At 37.0% G+C, this 9,819-nt stretch overlaps 1 pseudogene; it reads right to left on the bottom strand.

Moving 5' to 3' along the window:
- Positions 1-5,359: 5,359 nt before the first annotated feature.
- On the bottom strand, positions 5,360-9,306 carry LOC132418875 (52 kDa repressor of the inhibitor of the protein kinase-like; annotated as a pseudogene).
- Between the last annotated feature and the right edge of the window lie 513 nt (positions 9,307-9,819).

Here is a 9,819-nt window from a genome sequence, read left to right as displayed (position 1 = left end):
GATGGGTGGCTGAGGAGAGGCAGTGTTGGCGGTGATGATGGTGGCTGTGCAGCACTGGAGTGGCAGCGGGGACCTTGGGGCAGTTGGAGTGTGCTGCGAGGTGGTGGTGAGAGCTAGCCCTGTTCTGTCCAAGCAATGTTGAAGTAGGAAACCGTGGCAACTCTCTGTGAAGACTGTGGCTGACTTTAGGTTTTATTTGTTCTCCTTTTTCTAAGTCTTTATGTAGTACCTTGGGTTGCTCATTTGAGATTTTTCTTGTTTTTTGATGAAGGCCACTATGTATCTTTTGATGAAGACCACTAAGTATCACTATGAATTTCATACTTAGAATTGCTTTTGCTGCATCCCATGGGTTTTGTGAGGTTCTGTTTTCATTTTCATGTGTCTTGAGGTATTTTATGATTTCTTCTTTGATTCCATGGTTGTCTCATTGGATTTTCAGTAACATGCTGTTTAGTCCTGAAGTGTTTACTATTTTCCCATTTTTCTTAGAGGGGTTGATTTCTGGTTTCATATCACTGTGGTCAGAAAAGATACGTGAAGTAATTTCTATCCTCATAAATTTGTTAGAGGCTTGTTTTCTGACCTACTCTGTGGTGCATCCAAGAAAACATCCCATGCATACTTGAAAAGAATGTGCATTCTGTTCTTTTTGGATGTAGTGCCCTATAGATATCCATTAAGTTCAACTGGTCTATTGTGTCATTTAGAACCTCTGTCACCTTATTGATTTTCTGTCTGGATGATCTGTCCAATGATGTCAATGGGATGATAAAGATTCCTACTATTATTGAATTATTGTCCATATCTCCTTTATTTATTTATTTATTTATTTATTTATTTATTTTTGGTTATCCTTTTAAATTATTTTTTAAACATTTTTATTGGAGTATAATTGCTTTACAATGGTGTGTTAGTTTCTACTTTATAACAAAGTGAATCAGCTATACGTATACATATATCCCCATATCTCCTCTCTTTTGTGTCTCCCTCCCACCCTCCCTATCCCACCCCTCTAGGTGGTCAGAAAGCACCAAGCTGATCTCCCTGTTCTATGTGTCTGCTTTCCACTAGCTATCTATTTTACATTTGGTAGTGTATATATGTCCATGCTACTCTCTCACTTCATCCCAGATTACACTTCCCCCTCTCCATGTCCTCAAGTCCATTCTCTACATCTACGTCTTTATTACTGTTCTGCCCCCAGGTTCTTCAGAAACATTTTTTTTTTACATTCCATATATATGTGTTAGCATACGGTATTTGTTTTCTCTTTCTGACTTACTTCACTCTGTATGACATACTCTAGGTCCATCCACCTCTCTACAAATGATTCAATTTTGTTTCTTTTTATGACTGAGTAATATTCCATTGTATATATGTGCCATATCTTCTTTATCCATTCATCTGTTGATGGACACTTAGGTTACTTCCATGTCCTGGCTATTGTAAATAGAGTTGTAATGAACATTGTGGTACATGACTCATTTGAAATATGGTTTTCTCAGGGTATATGTCCAGTAGTGGGATTGCTGGGTCATATGGTAGTTCTACTGCTTGTTCTTTAAGGAACCTGCATACTGTTCTCCATAGCGGCTGTACCAATTTACATTCCCACAAACAGTGCAAGAGGGTTCCCTTTTTCCACACTCTCTCCAGCATTTATAGTTTGTAGATTTTTTGATGATGGCCATTCAGAGTGGTGTGAGGTGATACCTCATTGTGGTTTGGATTTGCATTTCTCTAATGATTAGTGATGTTGAGCATCCTTTCATGGGTTTGTTGGCCATCTGTATGCCTTCTTTGGAGAAATGTCTCTTTAGATTCTCTGCCCATTTTTGGATTGGGTCATTTGTTTTTTTGATATTGAGCTGCATAAGCTGCTTGTACATTTTGGAGATTAATTTTTTGTCAGTTGCTTCATTTTCAAATATTTTCTCCCATTCTGAGGGTTGTTTTTTGTCCCGTTTATGTTGTCCTTTGCTGTGCAAAAGCTTTTAAGTTTCATTAGGTTCCATTTGTTTATTTTTGGTTTTATTTCCATTTCTCTAGGAGGTGGATCAAAAAGGATCTTCCTGTGATTTATGTCATAGAGTGCTCTGCCTGTATTTTCCTCTAGGAGTTTTATAGTCTTACATTTAGGTCTTTAATCCATTTTAAGTTCATTTTTTGTGTATGGTGTTAGGGAGTGTTTTAATTTCATTATTTTACATGTAGCTGTCCAGTTTTCCCAGCACCACTAATTGAAGAGGCTGTCTTCTCTCCATTGTATATTCTTGCCACCTTTATCAAAAATTAGGTGACCATATGTGTGTGGGTTTATCTATGAGCTTTCTCTCCTGTTCCATTGATCTATCTTTCTGTTTTTGTGCCAGTACCATACTGTCTTGATGACTGTAGCTTTGTAGTATAGTCTGAAGTCTGGGAATCTGATTCCTCCAGCTCTGTTTTTCTTTCTTAAGATTGTTTTGGCTATTCTGGGTCTTTTGTGTTTCCATACAAATTGTGAAATTTTTGTTCTGGTTCCATGGAAAATGGCATTGGTAGTTTGATAGTGATTGAATTTGTAGATTGCTTTGGGTAGTATAGTCATTTTCAGAATGTTGATTCTTCCAATACAAGAACATGGTATATCTCTCCATCTGCTTGTATCATCTTTAATTTCTTTCATCAGTGTCTTATAATTTACTGCATACAGGTCTTTTGTCTCCTTAGGTATGTTTATTCCTAGGCATTTTATTCTTTCTTTTTCAATGGTAAATAGTAGTGTTTCCTTAATTTCCCTTTCAGATTTTTCATCATTAGTGTATAGGAATGCAAGAAATTTCTGTGCATTAATTTTGTATCCTGCTAGTTTACCAAATTCATTGATTAACTCTAGTAGTTTTCTAGCACATCTTTAGGATTCTCTATGGATAATATCATGTCACCTGCAAACAGTGACAGTTTTAATTCTTCTTTTCTGTTCTGGATTCCTTCTATATCTTTTTCTTCTGTGATTGCTATGGCTAAAACTTCCAAAACTATGTTGAATAATAATGGTGAGAGTGGGCAACCTTGTCTTGTTCCTGATCTTTTTGGAAATGTTTTCAGTTTGCACCACTGAGAATCATGTTGACTGTGTGTTTGTCATTTTTGGCCTTTATTATGTTGAGGTAAGTTCCCTCTATGCCTACTTTCTGGATAGTTTTTTTATCATAAATGGGTATTGAATATTGTTGAAAGCCTTTTCTGCATCATTGAGATGATGGTGTTGTTTTTCTCTGTCAGTTTGTTAATATGGTTTATCACATTGATTGATTTGCGTATATTGAAGAATCCTTGCATTCCTGGGATAAACCCCACTTGATCATGGTGTGTAATCCTTTTAATGTGCTATTAGATTATTTTTGCTAGTACTTTCCTGAGGATTTTTACATGTATGTTCATCAGTGATTTGGCCTGTAGTTTTCTTTCTTTGTGACATCTTTGTCTGATTTTGGTGTCAGGGTGATGGTGGCCTTGTATAATGAGTTTGGGAGTGTTCCTCTCTCTTTTATATTTTGATAGAGTTTGAGAAGGATGGGTGTTAGTTGTTCTCTAAGTGTTTGGTAGAATTCACCTGTGAAGCCATCTGGTCCTGGGATTTTGTTTGTTGGAATATTTTTAATCACAGTCTCAATTTCAGTGCTTGTGATTGATCTGTTTATATTTTCTGTTTCTTCCTGGTTCAGTCTCAGAACTTTGTTCTTTTCTAAGAATTAGTCCATCTTTTCCAGGTTGTCCATTTTATTGGTATAGAGTTGCTTGTAGTAATCTTTCATGATCCTTTGTATTTCTTCAGTGTCAGTTGTTACATCTCCTTTTTCATTTCTAATTATATTGATTTGAGTCTTCTCCCTTTTTTTTCTTGGTAAGTCTGGTTAATGGTTTATCAATTTTGTCTTCTCAAAGAAGCAGCTTTTAGTTTTATTGATCTTTGCTTTTGTTTCCTTCATTTCTTTTTCATTTATTTCTGATCTGGTCTTTATGATTTCTTTCCTTTTGCTAAGTTTGGAGATTTTTTGCTCTTCTTTTTCTAATTGTTTTAGGTGTAAGTTTAGGTTGTTTATTTGAGCTGTTTCTTGTTTATTGAGGTAGGATTGTATTGCTATAAACTTCCCTCTTAGAACTGCTTTTGCTGCATCCCATATGTTTTCGGTTGTTGTGTCTTCACTGTCATTTGTTTCCAGGGACTTTTTGATTTCCTCTTTGATTTCTTCAGTGATCTCTTGGTTATTTAGTAGTATTGTTCAGTATTGTTCAGCCTCCATGTGTTTGTATTTTTTACAGATTTTTTTTCCATAATTGATATCTAGTCTCATAGTGTTGTGGTTGGAAAAGATACTTGGTACTATTTCTTGTGTTTTTTTGTTTCTTCATTTTTAAACAAAATTCACATTTTATTTAGGTTGAAGTAAACTATACAAAATTGATTTTCTTCACCAAAAATAACAGCAATATTTTCTGTATTATTCCTAGATAAACCATAAAACACTTATTTTTGTAGGTTTTCTAGGTTTTGGTTGTAAATCAAGATGAGGCAGTATATACAGTCATGGAAAAAGGCAAAAGAAAACAGACAAATCAGTTGTTAATATCCATGGCTTGTGATCCTGTCTTGACCATGAAACAGAAGTGTTCAAAATATACCTGTCAAAAAGCTTATGAAGATCTAGGCTCAATAAAGGAATGTAAGCAGCAACAATCAGATGTGGAACAACAATGGCAGGCTCTTCCATTCAAATTTAACTATAATTTATTCCTTCAACTTCATTTGATAAAAACAAAATCTACACTGAAATCCTTGTTTGGCAAGCTCAGACGTTTGTCTCAGAGTCTGATAATTTTCTTAATGGTCCCTTACAGGTATTTAACAGCATACTTAAAACTCCTACTATTCAAAGGTCAGTCATGAGTTTCATTGTAATGTTTTATAAAATGTATTCCTTCCTCCTGTACCTCCTCAAAATTTATTTCTTCAAAGAACTGATAACTCACTATCTGACAGTTGGATCCACAGTGATTAATGTTATGTCTAAAATGACTTAACTTATACAGTTCCAAAATGCCATTAGCAGAGATCACAGAGCATAATATGGTACTTTCAATGCTATCTTCTGAAAGAACAGTTAGGTCTCCAAAGCATGGGACTTCAAATGGGTCATTTAGACAGGCAGATTATCAATGACTAATGTCTCAATGGGAAGCCTACAGGTCAAGATATTCAGTGATTAAGTGGCCTACGTACACCTTACAACTTTTCTGTAAGATATTTTCAAATTTCTTACAGATTTTTTTCAAATATCAAATATAAGAGAACGCCTATTTTAAAAGTCTCTTAGGTATTTTCAATGGTTTCTGAATTACCTGTAGGAAACTCTGACTTACTTGTATATAGTTTTATATATGTATCCACCATTAAATCCAAATGTTGTTTTATATCAAATTTTATGTTAAGGAAAGCTAAGTTACTTGACCTTTGGTCTGTCAAAGTATTCCTCGGGTATGCTTTGAGACACTTTTGCCCATTTTCATAGCGTTGGTTCTCAACCTTCATCAGAGGAAGAATACATAGGACCTTCAGCAATGCATAAACATTAGGAAAAATCTTGATGTCTGGCAGATGAAGGGCTTCATAAAATAGTGGATGGAAGTTCTATATCTTTCCCTCTGTGTTTCCACTTGATTCCACAACAATGCAGCTCAGCAGAGCATGTGTCAGGATTAGGTAAATCACTGTTGTACATGTCAGCATGATGCTCCTCTGACGTATTGAATTTGAGCTGTTCCATGACAGAGAGTATCAGAGATAAGCATTTAAGAGCTCTGAGGTGCTGTTCTGAGGATATACCTTTCAGTTCCTGAATAATGTGTTCCACTGTTGGAACACTTAGAGTTTCTTTTTTGGTGTTGTTGTTGTTGTTGTTGTTTTTAAACATCTTTATTGGGGTATAATTGCTTTACAATGGTGTGTTAGTTTCTGCTTTATAACAAAGTGAATCAGTCATACATAAGCATATGTTCCCATATGTCTTCCCTCTTGCATCTCCCTCCCTCCCACCCTCCCTATCCCACCCCTCTAGGCTGTCACAAAGCACCGAGCCAATATCCCTGTGCCATGCGGCTGCTTCCCACTAGCTATCTACCTTACTACGTTTGTTAGTGTGTATATGTCCATGACTCTCTCTCGCCCTGTCACAGTTCACACTTCCCCCTCCTCATAACCTCAAGTCCGTTCTCTAGGAGGTCTGCGTCTTTATTACTGCCTTACCCCTAGGTTCTTCATGACATTTTTTTCCTTAAATTCCATATATATGTGTCAGCATACGGTATTTGTCTTTTTCTTTCTGACTTACTTCACTCTGTACGACAGACTCTAGTTCTATCCACCTCATTACAAATAGCTCAATTTCGTTTCTTTTTATGGCTGAGTAATATTCCATTGTATATATGTGCCACATCTTCTTTATCCATTCATCTGATGATGGGCACTTAGGTTGTTTCCATCTCTGGGCTATTGTAAATAGAGCTGCAATGAACATTTTGGTACATGACTCTTTTTGAATTTTGGTTTTCTCAGGGTATATGCCCAGTAGTGGGATTGCTGGGTCATATGGTAGTTCTATTTGCAGTTTTTTAAGGAACCTCCATACTGTTCTCCATAGTGGCTGAACCAATTCACATTCCCACCAGCAGTGCAAGAGTGTTCCCTTTTCTCCACACCCTCTCCAGCATTTATTGTTTCTAGATTTTTTGATGATGGCCATTCTGACTGGTGTGAGATGACTTTGATTTGCATTTCTCTAATGATTAATGATGTTGAGCATTCTTTCATGTGTTTGTTGGCAGTCTGTATATCTTCTTTGGAGAAATGTCTATTTAGGTCTTCTGCCCATTTTTGGATTGGGTTGTTTGTTTTTTTGTTATTGAGCTGCATGAGCTGCTTGTAAGTTTTGGAGATTAATCCTTTGTTGGTTGCTTCATTTGCAAATATTTTCTCCCATTCTGAGGGTTGTCTTTTGGTCTTGTTTATGGTTTCCTTTGCTGTGCAAAAGCTTTGAAGTTTCATTAGGTCCCATTTGTTTATTTTTGTTTTTATTACCATTTCTCTAGGAGGTGGGTCAGAAAGGATCTTGCTGTGATTGATGTCATAGAGTGTTCTGCCTATATTTTTCTCTAAGAGTTTGATAGTTTCTGGCCTTACATTTAGGTCTTTAATCCATTTTGAGCTTATTTTTGTGTATGATGTTAGGGAGTGATCTAATCTCATAATTTTACATGTATCTGTCCAGTTTTCCCAGCACTACTTATTGAAGAGGCTGTCCTTTCTCCACTGTACATTCCTGCCACCTTTATCAAAGATAAGGTGTCCATATGTGCATGGGTTTATCTCTGGGCTTTCTATCCTGTTCCATTGATCTATCTTTCTGTTTTTGTGCCAATACCATACTGTCTTGATAACTGTAGCTTTGTAGTATAGTCTGAAGTCAGGGAACCTGATTCCTCCAGTTCCTTTTTTCGTTCTCAAGATTGCTTTGGTTATTCGGGGTCTTTTGTGTTTCCATTAGAGTTTCTTTATAGTAACTCTCAGAGGTTAGCTGAGATTCCAGGTTACTGTGTGGAGCCCTGTGAAATTTCCCTGGGAATTTCATCTGAATATCAAGTTTGGTTACCAAATGTGTGGCTTCCTCAAACCAAAATTCATGATAAACTTCGATATTTTCCATCACTTCATTTAGTGAATGCAGCACTGCAGTCAAACTACTGGCTGCAAAGAAGACATCAGAAGTTTGCCCCTGAAGATTTTTCTCAAAGTCTCTTGTAAAAGATAGAACATTTTTAAAACCAACAGTGGTAATGATTAAATCAAAATCTGTTACCACACTACAGAGTACAAATCGTCGGCCAGCTATACAGTTATTCCATCTAACATGTGTCATTATTTATACCATCTAAACATAAAACAAGTGCTTGTAGGAGGTCCACTAAGATTTCAAAAGCATCATGCCTGCCTGTCCACTAGAAATGGCAAATTTCCTTCAGTACTTTGCCCTTTTCTTCACTGTTTTGAAATAGGACAGAAATTACATTGTCAAGCTCTAAAAGCAGTTGTGGTGATTGATGGAGAAAACAACAAACTTCCTCAATTGTTCCTAATGCGACAGATACTCCCATAACAGACACTGATAATTCCAACAACATATTTAAGGCACAGGAAGAGCAGAGTGTGTAGATAGCTTGGGGATACTTCTCTAAAAGTCTAGAAGCAACAACTTTCATTTTGGAAGAAAATCCACTGAACACAATCTAAGCCTGGCCACGACAGTACTCCATGTTTAATCTCCACTTCTCAGTTATTGTAGTGTGAAATTTCACGGCCAAAATTTCTGCATCAGCTTCATAAGGCAGGAAGCCCACAAATTCCTCTCTCAGGTAGTGAGCTTCATCAACAAACCTCACCAACAAAGGCAGGTGCTCTTCCCCTGCTATGTCCGCCACGTCGTCAGTGACGATGGAAAAGAGGTGAGAGTCTCTCACTTACCTGAGAGTTTCTTCCCAAATGCAGCTCTCACAGATCTCTAGCATCTGTTTCTGCTGTGTTTTCGAACAGAACAATGTGTTCACTCCTGTTGATTCAAAGCGCTTTCTCAGGTCCTCTTCACCAGAATTGATCTGGCACTCCAGCAGTGCTTGAAAGTTATCAGGAGTAAAGAGACCTTCTGGGACTTCAGAAGCTTCAAGTCCATCCAGAGGTATGTTTTGTTTTCCCATAAGAATCAAAATTTCAAATAAAGATTTTAAGTATTCTTTGTTTTCCTTCTCTTCAAGGGTTAAAGGTAAAATGTCTTCATCCTGCTCTTCACCCCCTTCGTCTGCATTGCTGTTGTTTATTTCCTTATGTTTTGGTTCCTCTTCAGAAGTTTCATCAATTTTTTTCTGTTTCAGTGTCCTGATTTGATCTTAACTCAATTCTTTTATTCATTTTCTGTGTCTACCGTGTGGATTTTTCAAATGGCTGGTAAGATCAAATATTGTTGGTATCGCATTATCTCAAAGAACTCTCCTATAAGGACTAGTTCTACAGATCACAGAAGTCTCAAACTGTTTGTCACAATATTGATAATGTTTATTTAGTTGATCAGGTGTTTTATCTTTGAAGTCTGCTCTCCTACAATTCTCCACCTACTTCAGGCATCTGGCTGGATCCTGTGGGAACCTGAAAAAGGCCAGGTCAAACTGCGTGCTCTTCTGTACGCTGTTGGGGGCCACACAGAAGATCAGCATCATCATCTGCCCGCTGGCCAGCCCAACCCTCCCCTCCCCACCTCCTCAGGGAAGCCCGCCCACCTGTCGGGGCCATGGAACTTGATACGATTTCAATTATCTAAAATTTACCAAGGCTGGATTTGTGACCTAAGATACGATCTATCCTGGAGAATGTTCCATGAGGACTTGAGAAGAATGTGTATTCTGTTGTTTTTGGATAGAATGTCCTATAAAAATCAATTAAATCCATCTTGTTTAAGGTATCATTTAAAGCTTGTGTTTCCTTTTTTATTTTCATTTCGGATGATTTGTCCATGGATGAAAGTGGGGTGTTAAAACCGCCTACTATGATTGAGTTACTGACGATTTCCCCTTTTATGGCTGTTAACATTTGCCTTATGTTTTGAGGTGCTCCTATGTTGCGTGCATAAATATTTACAATTGTTATATCTTCTTCTTGGATCGATCCCTTGATCCTTAGGTAGTGTCCTTCTTTGTCTCTTGTAATAGTCTTTACTTTAAAGTCTACTT

This window comes from Delphinus delphis, chromosome X, assembly GCF_949987515.2.
Source record: "Delphinus delphis chromosome X, mDelDel1.2, whole genome shotgun sequence".
NCBI classification, from domain to species: Eukaryota; Metazoa; Chordata; class Mammalia; order Artiodactyla; family Delphinidae; genus Delphinus; species Delphinus delphis.
The sequence above is the reverse complement of the archived record's forward strand: the minus strand, read 5'-3'. Positions and strand labels throughout refer to the sequence as shown.